The following is an 18,379-nucleotide window of genomic DNA, read 5'->3' on the forward strand; positions in this document are numbered from 1 at the left end:
TTTCCCTTCTAGTTCCTTTTCAATAGGCAATAACAAGCGCAAGTCTTTTCTAACTTGAGAAAACAAAACTCTACAGAAATATTTAGCTCCCACCCTATCTCCTTGCTCCATTTCATAATGTCCTCTAAATAATTGTCTGCAATCACTGTCATGCACTCTTATACCCATTATAATTAGGCTTCTGCTTACACCAACTCATTGAACTGCCCAAGATTCACAGCTGTACTCCCAACTGCCAAATTCAGTGGACTTCCAAAATATCTTTAACACTATTGCTCACTTCTTTAAGATTCTCCCTCCAATTCTTTGCCCGTCATTTGTCTCCCATGCTGGCTTTCCTGCCCACTTATAAATCATGCTGTTCCCTTCTGCCTTGTCTCCAAATGCCCCATATCTACATACTTGCCTTCAGCCTACACTATTTGCTGTTGACTCCCACAGCAAGATCTTTCTCTTAAACTTCAAACTCAGTCATCCAACAACTGGACATCTTCATCGGGCAATTAAAACTCAACCATTTCTAAAAATTTAACTAGTTACCACTTCCCCAAGTCTGCTTTAACCTCAAAACCCACCTAATAACCCATGAGTCATCTCAGGAGCCTCCTATGTTCAAGACCCAAATTCGACCTCAAACCTCAGCAGTCTTATTTAAATCTCTTCCATTCATCCCGTTTTCTCCATTCCTAATGCTTCTCCCTCAGTGCAGTCATTCAACAAATATTTATACAATACCATAACATGCTCTAGGCAAGGTTTAACAGGAGAGATAAGGTATCTATCTACCTGCTCATAAAGAGATCACATTCTAATGGTTGTTAAAAGTAAAGAGAAACAGGTGAAATAAATTAATGTTTCTATTTAAGCCACCATATCAAAAATATTATTTCAACATGTAATAGAAAAAAACATCAAAGATATTTTACTTTTTAAAAAAATCAAGTCTATGAAATTCAATGTCTATTTTACACATAATGTATCTCAGGTCAAGCTAAATTTTCAATGGTTAAAGTAAAGTGTAGTGGCATCAAAACAAAGTTGTATTTAATTGAAAAATATTTTGCTTTATTTCAGTTTTAAATTTTAAATTAAAATAAAATAAAATCGCGAAGTCAGTTTCTTGGTCCCACTACCCAAATTTCAAGTATTAGACAATGCAGTTATTTAAGGTGTTTATTTAAATGCAGATCTCACTGCTTTGGGCTGTATTCCACACTGCACCTGGCTAAACATCAACATCACCCTAGGGGGTTTAAGAAAACCAGATTCTAAACCAACCCCAGCAAGATTTCCTTAGGTCTTAAGATTTCCTTAGGTCTATAAAGATTAAATTCGATACTAAAAGCAGCTTGATAAGGGAACCTGGGAACCCGCTAATCCCCAGAGCAAAATTCACATTTTTCAGTCCATCAGGCAGGGCCTCCAATACCTACCTAGACTTGGCCAAATTTTACAGAATGTCTTTTGCAAAAATATCCCCCACACCAGCCCTATCTCCAGCCCTGCTTCCCCTAGTCTATTTTAAGCAGCCTGTGTTGTCTCAAGTAGTAACTTCAACATAGAAATGACCTTTGGTCATTCAACCGTACTCCATACAATTTGCCCCCAAAACATCTAGAACTAGAAGAAAGGTGATCTGTTAGTATCAAGTATTTCTTAACAATCCCCAGGTGGTAGAATCAAGTATTTTTCTTTTATGCCCCAACTTCGCTCAGATAAAACTGAACACTCCTTCCTTTACTATCTCTGCACAGATATTTATCATATCAATTGATTGCACATTGTTTGCAATGCCCTCTACTCATCCTGGACTTTAGTCTTGGTGGTTGTCCTCTAGGCTCAAAATGTGTGCTTTATTTTGGGGACAAATGAGGAAATCTAAGTATAGACTAAATATTAGATGATATTAGGGAATTATAATAATGTTATGATTGTGTAGAACACTCTTATTAAGAGATTTAATTTTAAGGATGAGACCTACAACTTTCCAAGGGTCCATACATAGAAAAAAGACAACTATTGAATTGAAATAATGGGTATAGATTATTCTCTCAACTTGTTTTACGATTGAAAATTTCCATTTAAAAAATTGAATGCTTATCTTAAGAATAAAAAAATAAACACACAAATGAATTTAATAAAAATCTCTGGAGAGATTTTCCAACTCTGCTTGTATTCATCTGTAAATATTATTTTAGAAGAAAGCAATAGAGTCTTCTCCTTTCCAAACGTCAATTTTTCTAATACTTGTGTTCAGGAAGTGGAATCGGACACTTCAAATGGCAGGATTCGTTAGGAAAGTTTTTTTTTTAATTAAGTTTATTGGGGGTAACATTGGTTAATACAATTATATAATTTTCAGGTATACATTATAATTTGACATCTGTATATTAGGAAAGTTATTTCAGATGTACTTGTTCTCTTCTTTCTTTTCTTGCCTCCTGCCAACAGTCTCCAGGACCTAGCTTGCATCACTAGACTGACTCCTTTGTCACCCACAACTACTCGGTCTGTATACACCTTTCTCCTTAACTAGAGCTCGTCTTTTTTTTTTGGTAAATCTAACTCCTTTTTTAATGCGTGGCTCAATCTTGGCAAGATAAGCATTCAGAGTCATGAAGCTAAGAAGTACTACATACCAATATGACACAATGATGGGTTTAGTCTTTTTTTCCTCCTTTTATTTCCATAAATAATTATGATGATGAAAATTTATTTCCCTTTTTATTAAAATAATTTTAAAATACTTCTAAATTTTGATTTTTTGGATAAGGAATAAAAATATATACAAGAATGTTTATGGAAAGCTTGTTTTAAGCTGCATTATAACAGCAAATATTTCAAAACTATACAGGACTGAGTAAATAAAGTATAGTATGAAATGTCTGTACAATGGAATAAAGTATAGTTCTTATATTTAGTTCAGTAAGTGAACTAAAATATCACTACTGAAATGGCAAAAGGCACAAAATATATCATGAAAGAACAGCTGAAGCAAAACAAATGATACAGACTCTGTGTATATGTAAGGAGGGTTGGAGAGAGGTATTTAAGTATAGATTTAAAACATCTGAAAAAATACACAACAAACTAGTCATCATGAGGTTATTGCTGTGAAGAGAGATGAGAAGAGGAGAAATAAAATGGGACTTTTAGCACTTCAGTATTTTCATAGTTTTTCAATTAATATCTATTCTCTTTATAATAAAGATTTAAAAAAATTCTAACTGGATAAAAATTGAAATAAAATTCAGAAAACTACATCCAAGAAATCTCGATATTGTTTCCTACAAAAAGATGTTTCATTCCGTTAATAATAAAGAAATAAAAATTAAAGACCTAAATAGATATTTTTCAAAAATCCAATAACCAACAGGTACATGAAAAGGTGCTAATTATCATTAACCATCAGGGAAATGCAAATCAAAACTACAGTGATCTATCACCTCAATGAAGTAGTAGCATTATTCATAATAGCCAAAGTAAGGAAAAAACCTAAGCATCTGTCCACAGAAAAATGAGTTAAAAAAAAAAATACACACACACACACGATTCTCTTTTATACATGCATAATGGAATATTACTAAACTTTTTAAAAAAAGAAATCTTGTCATTTACAACAACATGGATGAACATGATAAGCAACATGTTAAGTGGAACATGTCAGATAAACAAAGACAAATATTGCATGGTACCACCTACACATGCAATCTAAAAAAAATAAAAAATAAATAAAAAAAGGTCAAACTCATAGAACCAGAGAGCAGAAAAGCAATTGCCAGAGACTGAGGGGTGGGGGGAAATATGGAGAATAACAGGGTATATAAGAACTTTCAATTATAAGATGAATAAGGTCTGAGGATCTAATGTATAATATGGTGACTATAGTTGCTAACACTGTATTATATCATTAAAATTCGTTAAAAGAGTATAATTGAAATGTTCTTACTAAAAAAAGGTAAATATGTGAGGTGATGGATGTGCTAATTAATTCGATGAGGAGAATCCTTTCACGATGTATATGTACATATATCAAATCATCACCTTGTACACTCTGAATATCTTACAAATTTATCTGTCAGCTATATCTCAATAGAGCTGGAAAAAACTCAGTAATAACTTAAAAATTAAAATAATGTACTCAATTTTAAATGTCAGCATAACAACAATTGATAATACCTAAAAGGTGATAAACTTGATGCTTTTAGTTTAAGTTTAAATTTATAAAAGGCAATAACTGTCAAAATGTAAAACATACACTAGAAGTACATTCTCTTTGTTTATATTTTTCTGGAATATTTTTGCTCATCCTTTGAGCTTCAACTCCTTTTGCTTTAGGAGTGTCCCTTATGGAAAATATATCACTTAATTTAGATTTTGTTTTATTTACATAATCTGAGGCATTTCTTTTAGATAGTGACTATATTTCATAGACCTTTATCTAATTATGTTTGGTGCTAGCAGGTTTTTTGCTAAATGGGTATTTTCCCCTCTTTTTCTATTAATTTAAAAGACATACACTTTTAAATTTATTACTGATTCTTTTTATATCTTTAAGTAGTATTCTCAAATCTGTATTTCTCAATCACGATGGAGAGCCAATTACACTGACCCAAAACAGAGTACATAATAAATTAACATGAAAAGGACCAAGCTGCAAAGAAGTTATATAGTACAATCTAATTTTTATAAAATAATAAACATTAATATAGTTAGGAATATAAACCAAATGTATGTTATTTGGTATGGGGTTAGTTACTGGAGAGTTTCACTTTTGGCATCATACATTTCTATAATGTTTAGTTAATTTGTCCAAATAGTTTTATAAAAAACATGATTATTTTGTTATCAAGGAAAAAAGTAAAGTTTTTATGCAATAATAAAAAAAAGGTTTTAACTACATGACATCATTGGGAATCTCCCTCTTAGGATTTTATCCTATCAAAATTTATCCTTAAGAACCATATTATAGGATATGGTTCTATAGTGTAGTGGTTAGCATGTCTGCTTTACATGCGAAAGGCCCTAGGTTCACACCCCAGTGGAGTCACAATTCATGGTCTATGGCCATGCCACCCTGAACAAACCCGATATCTGATCTTGGAAGCTAAGCAGGGTCGGTCCTGGTTAGTACTTGGATGGGAGACCACCTAGGAAGACCAGGTGCTGTAGGCATAAATAACTAATTTTTTTAAAAAAACTATATTATAAGGGATGCATATAGAAGTGGTTAAACTTTATATAGAAGAGCAAGAAATAATTAGCCTAATGTCAGGAAAAAAATTTCCTCTTGTTGAGAGGACAATGACATGATAGAGGGACAAACACGATGGTTACAGTATTGGTAATGTTCTATTTATTAACAATTTGGTGATTAAAAGTGTTCTTGTAATAATTCTAAACTATACAAATGTCTTATACATAACTCATATTTACATTTTAGAAGTTTAAGAAAGTTTAAAAGCATAAGGCAAAGCAGTATTATAGTATGATACCATTTTCTATGTGTACTTATATATATAACAAAAATGGTCTGAAAAAATATAAGGCAACTACTAATATTAAGTCTATTTGAGTGAGTTGGGAGAGGTGAATTTCCACTACAAATACATTTACAATTAAAGAAAGAGATACTTAAGTGTCTAAAATACCACCTGCTTGGAGTCACATTATTGAAAATAAAATACCAGCACTTGTTTTGCCATCATTGTTTCATGTTTCACTGCAAACAAAATGCCACAGATAAAAATGAAGGTATTTCATCATTGTTTCACTGCAAACAAAATGCCACAGATAAAAATGAAGGTATTACAAAAAAAATTTATTAAAGTTATAAGTCATTACATACAAAAGAGGGCACTGTATTTCCCCCTTCCTTTTAGGTATTTCTTTGACAGTTATAAACAGACAAATTCAAATCTGAAACTATATTACTTTTTAATTCCTCATAAACATTTTAAATACCATGGACTATAAATCCAATAAAGGAAAAGAAGATAAGAATAAAAACATAAATCAGAAAGAAAGGATAAGAATCTGAATTCCACAGTTCCCAAAAGATTGGTGTTACACGATAAAATTAAAAAATCACCAAATTTTAATACCATATAACTGAGGATGGGAAAGTCTGACATAGTTACAAATAAGGCTTTTAATCAGAATCAACAAAAATAACAACTGAAAATGGTTTCCTGTTTTAAAATCATTTTGATGCTTGCTAACAAATGGGATGACAGCCATGGAAACTGAGTTTTGAGAATACAAGGCTCCAGGCATGAAGAAGCCTCAGCAGATGTTATATATTTGGATATTAATAATGAAGCAATTCCTACAAGGCCTCTTGGTATTTTACTTGCAAAAGTGATTCAAACAAATCAGCTTGGGAAAGAGCAATCAGAGGGACTAAAAACTGGATTAAAATAAATATGGTAAACAAAGGACCCTTGCCAGGGGTGAGCAGTACTTGGCTAGCAGAGATTCAAATAACATCTAAGACCTTCTAACTCTAACGATTAATTGAAAAACGCAGAAAAGAGCAAATTTAGGGCCAATGATAAATGAGACCAATGCTAAAAACTACTAAAAGGGAAGAAAATTTCAATAATGTTCTAAAAGAGCAAAAAATGTGGTAATCATTTCACAATATACACTTATATCAAATCATCAATGTCATAGATTCTAAACTTACATGGTGTGATGGTGTATGTCAATTGTATCTCAATAAAGTTGGAGAAAATTAATTTAAAAAACTGAAATACAAATAAAGTTTGATTTTTTTTGCATGCTAAAATAAATAAATAAAAGGCCATTAAGAAAACAAATTCATTAAAACTATTATGTTGCTTCACTAAAAATATTTCAGAAATCATGGAAATACAGAAAAGTATGGAATTCATTTTTAAAATGGAAATGTCTGTGGGAAATATATCAAGGCTGAAATTCTAAGGAAAAAGTGCTGAAAAAGGATTTGAAGTGGCAGGCAGTAGGCAACAAATCATAAAGCAATATACTTGGTATACTAGAAAACAACACAATTATACCAGCAAATGCAATAATCTCCTTTATACACCCCAAGGAAAAGTCACCTTGAGCTAAACTTACACATCATTATGTTTAGTTTTAATAAGTGAGAACCCAGCTACATGAAAGTGGTGGAATCTGTTATGTCTGGCATTTTTAGGTTATTTGCATTTAAATTTCATACACCTTACCCTTTGCCTGGCGTGCCGGCTGGGTTTTACTACTCATATGACAGATACACCAGAGGCTCAACATGCTCCGATATAAAACCCTTACTACACAAGCTTAGTCGTTAAGTAAGTTATGAAGTGGCCATCTGTGTTTTTTGCTTAAGCCGCTGAGAGGATCGCAAGGTTAGAAGAGACCTTCAAGGGCATGGAGTCCACCTACTGCTTCCAGGCATGAACTATTCCTGTATTACCTCTATTAAAAGTGATTTATCAACTTTTGCTTAAGTACCCAAAGTAACAAGAAACTACCTCCAACAGTCCAGTTTGCTGTATCTTCCTATTCCTCATCCATCAGTCCTACTTTTATCCTCACATGGTAAGTCTTCTTCAATCCTTCAGTGATAGATTATAGCCCACAGAATAAATTACACAGCTGTGGGTCCGTATCGACATAATAAATATTTGAATGAGTGAAAGAAGAGGGACAGTGCCTCCTTACGTTATAAGTCCCATTAATAGATACCAAAATATAAAATTACTATTTGATAAGCACCACATTAATAATTGTTGAAAGCTAAAATTATCTACATATGCTAAATTGGTGGGTAAAACATGATGGAAAACAGGATATTTGCATATAGTGTCCAAGTATCTCTCCACAAGCTACTTGTTAATCACAAAGGAAAACAGTAATTTTACAAAGAATCCTGGCTGACACCTAAGCCAAGTGGTCAAAGTTAACTCAGATATAAGACCTGATATGATACACTGAGAAGGGCATATTGCTTCTGTAGATTCTTGCCAAAAACTCATATACTAAATTTAATCATAAAGGAGCATCCAAAAAAATAAAAAACTAGTTTGAGGAACATGCTACAAAATAATCGATCAGGATTCTTCAAAAGTGAAAGTCATGAAAGACTTAGAAACACCGAGGAACTGTTACAATTTGGAAACTAAGGAAACATGACAACTAAATGTAATATGGGATCCTAGATTTAATCCTGAACCCCCTTTCCTCCAAGAAAAAAGAAGACTCTAGTGGGAAAACTGGCTAAATTTGAATTAGGTCTTTAGAATAATAAATAGTATGGTGTCAATGTTAATGTCCTGATTCGGATGGTGGTACTATGCTTGTGAAAGATGTTAGCATTGGGGATGTTGGGTAAAGTGTATAAGGAAGTTCTTTGTACTACTCTTGTAATATTTTTATAAGTTAGGGATAATATCCAAATAAAAAGTCAAAATACATGTACCTATCATAGCCTAGAGTCCATTCCCGTTTCACCAGGGCCCTTTCCCCCTTGAGGCTTAACTGGAACTTTCATAGATGGAATGGTTGTCACAATATTGGTTCAGTGTGCTCTTTAAATCATAATGTTATGATTCACAATTTTTATTTTAAATAGGAAAATTTTTTTTTATTTATATTTAAATTACAGGGGAACAAAAACCCAGAAGATACAGATAAGGAAAACCAGAAAACTTCCAAATCATCTTCTCAGGGGAAACTAGCTATGTAGTCTGTCAGCTCTCTCTTTATGTATATAAATATATTATATTCGATGCATTGTATTGTTAAAACATAGAGTAGGTAAAGTTTTCTTAGATATGACACCAAAAGCACAAGGAAGCAAGAAAAAAAAATAGGTAAACTGATTATCAAAATTAAGAACTTTTGTGCTTCAAACACAAGAAAGTAAAAAGAGAACTCACAGAATGGGAGAAAATATTTGCAAATCAAAACTGATAGGGGACTTGTATGTAGAATACATAAAGTACTATTACAAGTTAATAATAAAATTATCAAATAGAAAATGAATAGATAGTTCTCCAAAGATATTCGAATGGCCAATTGGCATATAGAGACATGTTTACTATCATTAACCATCTGAAATAAGTACTTCGCTTGCCCACTAGGAGAGTTAAAATAAAAAAAGACTGATCATAACAAGTGTTGGTCAGAACGCAGAGAAATTGGATCCCTCATACATTGCTAGTGAGAATATAATACGGCGTAGCTGCTTTAGAAAAATTCAGCAACTTCTATAAAAGCTAAACATAAGACTTTACATATGGCCCAGCAATTTCACTCTTAGATATATACCCAAGAGAAATGAAAACACAAAAACTTGCACATGAATGACCATAGCAGCATTATTTGTAATAGCGAAAGAATGGAAACCACTTGAATGGCCATGAAATGGTGATTGAGGGGGAAAAAAAAAATACATACATACATACAATGGAACATTCTTCAGGAATGAAGGAGGGAAGGAAAAAAAGAACTGCTATGGGCTACGACATGGATGAACCTTGAAAACAGGATGCCAAATGAAAGAAATCGGTCACAAAGTACCATGTATTGTATGTCTGTATCTATACAAAATGTCTAGAATAGACAAATCCATAGAGATGGTAAGAAAATTATTGATTGCCTAAGGCTAGAGTGAATAGAAAGGTTGGGGGGTGACATAGCTAAGAAGAACAGGATTAGTTTTGGGGGTAATGAAAATGTTCTAAAATTGATTGTGGTGATCCATGTATAATAGTGAAAATACTAAAAGCCATTGAACTATACACCTTAAATGAGTGAATTGAGTGGTATATGAATTATACCTCAATAACGCTATTTTTTTTAAAGCTAAGAATGTTCAAATCTATCTATTTATCTAGCCTCGAGTGACAGAAGGTAGATATCAAAAAATAGTATATTCTATATAAAATTTCATGTAAAAATTTACACAAAAGGCAAAACTAACCTACGGTGATAGAAATTAGATCAGTTGTTGCTTGGAGGGAGAGGAGGCTGACTAGGAAGAGGCCAAAGGGAGCTTGCCGGGATAGCAGAAATGACTGGTGTCTTTCTATGCATTTATCAAAACTGGTTAAATAATATATTTAAGCTCTGAGTATATCACTATAAAAAATATATTTCAAAAATAATGCTGCTATTAAAAATAAGTTGAAAAAATAAAATAAAATAATAAGTTGATAGATTTGTATATATGCATGACATATGTAACTACAGATACACTCGTGTGTATATAGACTATATTTGGAAGGACGTCCACAAAACTAGTAAGAGTATGTACTTCAGATGTGAAAGAAAAGAGGTTGAAAGGACAAATTAGTATATAGAACCTTTTCTTCATACATTTCTGTTTGCATTTTTTTGAGTTTTTTTTTGTAATTTAAAACTACTATTAAATGAGTTAATTGGATTTCCTTTTAAATCATACTTATGTTTGTATTTTCTTCCTTAACAAAATTAATTTTGATTACACTTTGGTGTTTCCCTCAAATCGTTCATTGTACACAGGATTGGAGTAAACTTCTGCTGTTATTATGATAAACTATAAACTTCGGAAAGAGGTAATTTTGTGAGTTTTGTTTCTTGTATTTATCCTGAAGGATATTTAATGTAATTTGTTTACTATCTGGTTCATAAACAAATCTTTTTTCTTCAAAGCTACCTCATCCTAAATTGAGGGAGTAGGTTGTTACTGATTATCTTCTATTTTACTTTGTCTTTATTGAGTGTCTCTGAGTTGGGCTTCTTGCTTTCATATTAAGTTCCTGATAAGAGGATTGTATGGAAGATAAGAGCCAGAAAGGGCAAGATAAAGAAGGAATGAAGTATGTGTCACATTCCCTTAGGAATTCTATGCCTTCTCATGCTAATTATCTGCTTTTTTCCCAACATCCCACATATCATACCCACATTTTACTATATAATAGCAACCTGTCTCCAACTTTCTCAACCAATATTAACCATTCAGCTACATTGTGCAATAGGACATCAAATAGAGCCATAGACATTTTTCATTATTACTTAAAAGTTTTATTCATTTAATCTTTAAAACTTAAGACATGTGCCATTTCTATGCCCAAAAGAAAATCAAAGTGCTTTAAAGGTAACAAAATATGAAACAGAAAGTTTAGGTTAAAATGAAGTCCATTACAATAATATTTCACTCAGGCAAGGATCATGAATGGATACTCAAAATCAATGAGAAGTAACGGAACTTACATAAAATATCTCTACAAAAGATACTTAATTACAAAAGGAAAAAGAGTAACTTAGTACTGGAGAAACCTGGCAGATACCACTTTAACGCAGTAATCGATGTCAAAATGATATTAGAACAAAATGACATGATGTGCCTCTAGAGATGATTCACAAAGAACACAAATTCACTTCTATGGTGTTCTTGATAAAAATGCATAAACAAACATTAAACGAATCCAAATTAAAAGTCGTTCTACAAAAAAAAAATAAAATAAAAAAAAAACCAGACCTGAATTCTTTAAAATATCAGACTGACAAGACTAAAGACACAGAACTGAATGCAATACATGATCTGAATTATCTTTTGATATACACCACATTGTTAAGGACAACTGGTAAAATCTGATCAGTAGATTAGATCACAATATTTTATCAATGTTAATTGCCTGATTTTGATCATTGTACTATAGTTATATATGAGAAGGTCCTTGTTTATAAGAAATGTAGTATTTAGGGGTAAAGAAACATGTCTGAAACTTAATCTCAAAGAATTCAGGGAGGGAAATAAAGCAAATAATAAAATGTTAACATTTGAGTAAAGTGGGTGATGGTGTGTGAGAATACTTTGTACTATTCTTACAGCTTTATTGTTGCTTGAAATTACGTCCAAAAAAAATTTTTTTTAATTTTAATAAAGTCTCCAATGAATTTGGCTAAGTTTTCTAACTAAAAAGTCAAAAATAGGAAAACACATTGTTTATAATGTCTTTTTTTCTGACCATGGGCAGCACATAAATTAATCTTCACAGACAAGTTTTCAGTAGACATTATACTGAGCAGAAGTTAGCCTGTCAGGCTTTATACAACTGTATCATGCGTTGTAATGCATAGTATCTTAGGAAATGTAACTCAGGTAACTCAGCCCTCTGATGGTCCTAACTTGTTTTAGTGAAGTGATCAAATATCAGAGGCTTTAAATAAACCCTGGATTGCTGGATTAAATTTCTTATGAAATATTTTAACCTGTAGTGTAGCTATTTTACACTATCCATTAAATGAGGGAATAAACTATATTTCATGGGTGGAGGAACAAAATTAACATTTTGAAATTACTTTTGATCATTTTAATCAGCAAATAATCTTCAGATTCTTATAAGGTTCATCAAAACCCTTACTTCAAGTCAATACTTTTATAACTGTTTCCCATGGCTTTATAAATACTACTACTTCATTTTTCATTTCTTTATTTTAGAGCCAATAATTAAGGAATTCTGTCTCTTCCATTCCCTGCTACCAACTGGTATAGACACAGCAGTTCAACTTCATCTCTGCATTTATCCAGCTACATTTTTTCAGTCTGCTAATCTCCTCCAATTCTGAATTTAAGATCCAATACAGGAAGCATTGGACAGTCTCCAACAAAAACCCCAACAGCAAAATGTGGACAGGACAATATACCTTAAACCTGAAATTTTACTGTCAGTCGCCCAGATTTCTTGATCTTCAAATCAAAAGATTTTATGAAAATGTAATAAAATACAAACAGTGTTCAAAATTATCAGTCCAGACAGAGACATAGATAGACAAACAGACAGACAGAGACACAGAGACAGACAGACAGACAGACACACATACACACACACATACACACACACACACACACACACACACAATGATGGTGGGAAGACCAGATAAAAGGAGAAAAGATGAAAACCAAATACAAGACATGATCTAAGACTGGATGCTAGACCAGGAGGACAATAGCTGGAAGGGATTTTGGGGGATGGGGGCACAAATGAAAAGATTTTTAAATGAACAGTGTCTTGTGTCACATCAGACTGAATCCATTATGACTTCTCCAGTATGATAATTACACTGTGCTTATGTAGAAGAAGATTCTTTTCTTAGGAGGGATGTGGTGAAAAATTCACAGGTAAAATGTCACATTGTCCAACAAACAAAAAATGTACATAAACAAAGGATATAGATGTTTAATGTTTTGTTTTTTCAACTTTTCTGTAGGTCTGTTTTTTTAAGTAATGTAAGAGAAAAATTAATCAAATTAAAATAAATGTATTAGATATGTGTCCTGATTTCCATGGCAATTCATTGCAAGAGGCTATTCAAGGCTGGCCTGTGGATTTGAGAAAGTATATTGTGTATTCCTTATATACCCAGATGTCATTATAGTAATTTCTATAATTCAGATCTAACTAACTAAAGTTAGGCCATGGTATGCATTAATTCAATTATTCATTAAACTAACATGAGCTGTAAGCATAAGATATTATTAAGACACTATGCAGAATACAAAGTTGCATGCTGTTCTAAATTGAAAAGGTTTACAATCTAGTTTAAAGAACAAGGACAACTCGAAATCTAAACACATTAATATTCTATGAAGATTTTTATTTTATGTTAACAATCATAACAAAAATAATGATGATGATAGCTATCATTTATTGAACATCTACTATATATGGGATTCAATAAATTAAAAGATATGCAATCAACCAAACAACCTTGTGGATTAATTACTGCTTCTTCTTTTACTGATAATGAAAATAGGTCTCAGAAAGTTCAGTTAAATTTCCCTAGGCCACACAGTCAGTAAATAGAAGCAGGGCTGTATAACATTAAAAGTCACGCATCTTCCCCTTTGGGTGCTGCTGATACCACAAGGAGACACACACAGTTAAAATTTTAAAAATGAAAAATAATCAAAAACACTAAATACCTGTGATTTCGAAATTTAAATGCTTAGACATTTTCACATATTTTTTTCCTGTTTTTTCCTCCCCAGAGAGAAATTATAATCTAAAATAACTTTAAATTTATTTTGAGAATTAGAATACTCAGTTATTAGATGAATTCTTTTCCTTTTCTAAAGTAGAATGAATACACAAGTTGATAAGTGAAAACATTTCTTTCTAAGAAAAATATCCCTTCAGAAATTTAAGATAATTTTTTTGATAATTTAGTGAGGTCTATCGCCATGCCACCCTGAACAAGGCTGATCCTGGAAGCTAAACAGGGTCGGGTCAGTTTAGTACTTGGATAGGAGACCACCTAGGAAGACCAGGTGCTGCAGGCGTAAAAATAAATAAATAAATAATAAATAAAAATAAAAAAATAAGGGATAATTTAGTGAGAACTTTCTTATATGGTTCCTACCTGGGAGAAATCATGCTTAAGGGATATAACTTGCAAACATCACTGTAACTTGTATCCTGTTACAAATGTGTTCATTCCAGTCTATCAGAAGTCCCATGTGTGTGTCTTAGATCATGTGAATAAATACTGATGGATAAACACACATCTTTGACAGTTGTTGCTAGCTTATGACATAATAAGGAAAATAAGGACCATGTGCTGAATCATAAGTCTAAATTATTAAATTTATATGAGCACGTTGTATTCTGAGATTATCTTCTTCCAACTCTTTGTAATTAAGTTTCATAATTTAAACTAACCATCAATTGTTGAATATTTTTTTCATATTGATATTCTAGTTTTTATCAATATACTAAGAAAATACACATTTTCTGAAAGGTTCGCTTAATCTTTATAGTAACACATATTACACCTCTGGATATAATGATAATAATATTGCTAATTGAGAAATTACTACCTGCTAAGGTGTCCTAAGCACTTTACATGCATTAAATAATTCATTTAACTCCACCACAATCCTACATGTATGTGTGTATGTGTATACTATATTTAAAAGAAAAAACAAACAACATAATACTTAAATAATTTAGTTATTTAAAATAACAAATATAAATAAGTTCTTAAAATAAATTTACTGTTTAACATCTGGTTCCTTAGAACCATGGAAAGAACCTATGCTTGAATCAAATTAATATGATGACTAAATTTTAAATGTAGATGATAAAACTGTAGCATCTTTTCCACTAAAATGTGTCATATGCAGAAAGTCCAACTTCTAGTTCAAAAAAGACTAAATGAGTTAGTCGATATTTAAAACTATAAAGTATCAGAACAGATTTTAAAAAATACTATAATCTTCATTTCTTTGCATAGGCTACTATGATAGGTATATCTTGCCATCAAATCTTTAATAACATTATTTTTATGACATATTTTGGACACGGAAAGAAATTCTGTTATTAAATTAACTATAACTTGAAAATAAATTAAGATACTAGTAAGATTTTAACAAAAATTTAATTAACAATTCTTTTTACCTGTCGAGACAATAGTCTAGACAATATATGGGGAGTTAAATAGTAAAGAAGGTAGACCTCAGAAAATAGTCACTAAGAATCCAGCACTATCAAAACACAGTATTCAAAATGCAAGGCATATTTTTTTTCTGCACTAGAAAGAATTCAATAAACTTTTTTTGTGGCCTGGATAAAATTTTCCTCAAGCCCATTAAACCCATTTGGCTTTTATTTACTCTGATTCTCTGTTTGGGATTATTCCTAGAAATTACAGAAAGAAGTCTTGAGTCACTGGAAATGCACATGCTCCAATGATAAATGAATTGTTTTACTGCGTGAGCTGGATTAGTGACAAGCTAGCCCTGAAATCAGTCTGATAGTCTCTGGGCAAAATGCTATATATTACGATTTCTGCGTATGCAAACTTCAGAAGCCCCATGTGTGCCTTTGATCATGTGAATAAACACTGATGGATGAACACACGTCTTTGACAGTTTTTGCCAGCTTATGATATCATGAGGAAAATAAGGACCGTGTGCTGAATCATAAGTCTGAATTATTAAATTTATATGAGCACCTTGTATTCTGAGATTATCTTCTTCCAATTTTTTTTTTTTTTAAGCTGGTATTCCTTTATACTCTCATCACCCACTCTGAATTTCCCCCCACTGATCCATTATATTCAGAAGTCTGGAGTTCATTGCCTAGGACTATGAAGAATTCTATCAAAATGGCATGTTTCATTTCCGGAAGAATGGTCAAGCTCAATATTTGACCCATCACTTAAACTTGCAATCTGTTGCTATAAATCATGTGTTACATTATAACCAGACTTAAGAAAAGTTTATCATTTTACCAGTGAATTCTTTTACTAACTGAAGCGAAGTTGTAGATAAGTGCGCAGAGTAAAATCTTTAGTACCTCTGTTATCTTCCATTTCTTGTAGCTTAATGGGTTTTAAAAATAAACAAAGTAACTTAATTGTATCTAACTTGAGACTTTTAAATCAGCACTAGTAGGTCTAACAATTTATAAATAAAGGGAGTCTAAGGTCATGCCACCCTGAATGTACCCTATCTTGTCTGACCTTGGAAGCTAAGCAGGGTTGGGCCTGATTAGTACTTGTATGGGAGACCACCTAGGAAGACCAGGTGCTGGAGGGGTAAATATATATATATGTATATATATATATACACACACACACACACATACATACATACACACATATATGTATGTAAAACCTCAGAAAAAATGGTGATGTAGAACATAGCTTCCACCTCTTCCCACAGAAATCAACAACTAGACAGCTTATCCACAAACAAAAACAGCTCTGGGAGACCTACAGAATACACACACACACAATACATACATACACACATATATATATTATAACATACATATATGTTATATATGTAAATACTATATTTATAAAGAGAATGGTTCTCAAAGATATCAAGTAAATTTCCCTAGGTGTTTTCTCTATTTCTGCACTTTTTTTTGTTTCCTTCAAAAAATATATATACCACAATTTGTAATTTATTCATTTGTCTTTAATTTTTTTGCCAGCCATCCCTCATCAACATTTAGTCTCCTTACAGGCTGAAATCATTGTAGCCCCAGCATTTAGTATATGCTAAAAATATATTTAATGAATGTTAATAATAATGTTGTTCAGGAAAGAACATTTATTGAGCATTTACTATGTGCCAGGCAAAGATGGTAGTTTTAAATATTCTGAATGTCACTATGTCATGTAAATCACTATGTATGAATGTGATTTATGTTCGATTTGATTCTTTTAAAACATTTCAAAAAGACATAAGTATGTCTTTTAAGTGCCTGTCCTCTTTTAGTGAGATATATATATCTCATATGTGCACGCCGCCCCCCCTCATCACCAGCACTACTTTTATCAGCATCATCAAGGAAGGAAGGAAACCGTGAAGAGCAGGGCTGCCAGTGCAGAAGCTAGCAGGAAGATCACTTTGTTTTCATTTTTCTTTTCTAAATCATCTGTAAACTGTTTCCTGGTTTAATACTCACTGACATTTCTTTATATTTGTTCATCCAGTCTTTCATATACTACTGTGATAACTTATAACCAAACAGCTAGAAAAATGTACCTTACCAGCCTAGAAAAAAGTATCTAATTACAGAATGTATAAATGGGGTCCCCTCTTACGGATACCCACACCTTTTATTTTGAAATGATTTTAGATTTGCAGATAAGTTGCAACTGCAAGATAGTATGAAGTTCTGACATACTCAGCCTTGCCTAATGTTACTTCTTTACACAATCGTGGTTCTAGTACTATTTTTGACCCCGCCATACATACTGTCCCCACAGTCACTAGTGATGCTGAATATGTTCTATTTGCCCCTCCAGGTCACACTCCATCTTCCACACCCTCTTACATGCTGCAGGAGGCTGACCAGGTTATATTTCATCAGTGGGCTCCCTTTCCTTTTCATTTCTGATTGGGATCAACCAATGAAATTAGCAGGAAACTGGAGGGCAGGGTATTTATTTCCATATGGCTCTCTCCATGACTTTTTCTTTGCACAAAGATACCTTTACCAAAGTGCCACAGCAAAAGCCCCTGATCCTTACATTAAGCTAAAACTATTCTACCTGGGTTCCTGCTCCCAACTCCCTTGCCCCTTCAGGCCTACGAGTGGCAATGGCCCTCTGCTGTTATTAGCTCTGGGATGTTCTGCCATCTCTATATTTTCCCATAACCCTGCCTACACCTTTCTAACAATTCTTTTATTCGATTTCCCTCAACACTCCCAATTGACTGTGCAATATGATTTTCTTCAGGAACAATGACTGACAGCATAACCAAAGTGATATTATCCTAAGATTGACTTTCTCCAAGGGAATATATCATATTCTCCTACCCCAACACATAAAGTGAAGATTATTTACATAAATATTTCTACCAAGAAGGGTTCCAAACCATGCCACTCACAAGTCCAATTTCAAG

The 18,379-nt window shown here is 32.5% G+C and overlaps 1 protein-coding gene and 2 pseudogenes across 2 annotated transcripts in view; 2 read left to right on the top strand and 1 right to left on the bottom strand.

Moving 5' to 3' along the window:
• TET1 (tet methylcytosine dioxygenase 1) overlaps nt 1–18,379 on the bottom strand; it is a 108,123-nt gene that overhangs the window by 57,832 nt on the left and 31,912 nt on the right. The window lies entirely within an intron of this gene.
• Nucleotides 5,060–5,175, top strand: LOC112482711 (annotated as a pseudogene).
• Nucleotides 16,437–16,555, top strand: LOC112482736 (annotated as a pseudogene).

The sequence above is a fragment of the Pteropus alecto genome, unplaced genomic scaffold (assembly GCF_000325575.1).
Source record: "Pteropus alecto unplaced genomic scaffold, ASM32557v1 scaffold155, whole genome shotgun sequence".
NCBI lineage: Eukaryota > Metazoa > Chordata > Mammalia > Chiroptera > Pteropodidae > Pteropus > Pteropus alecto.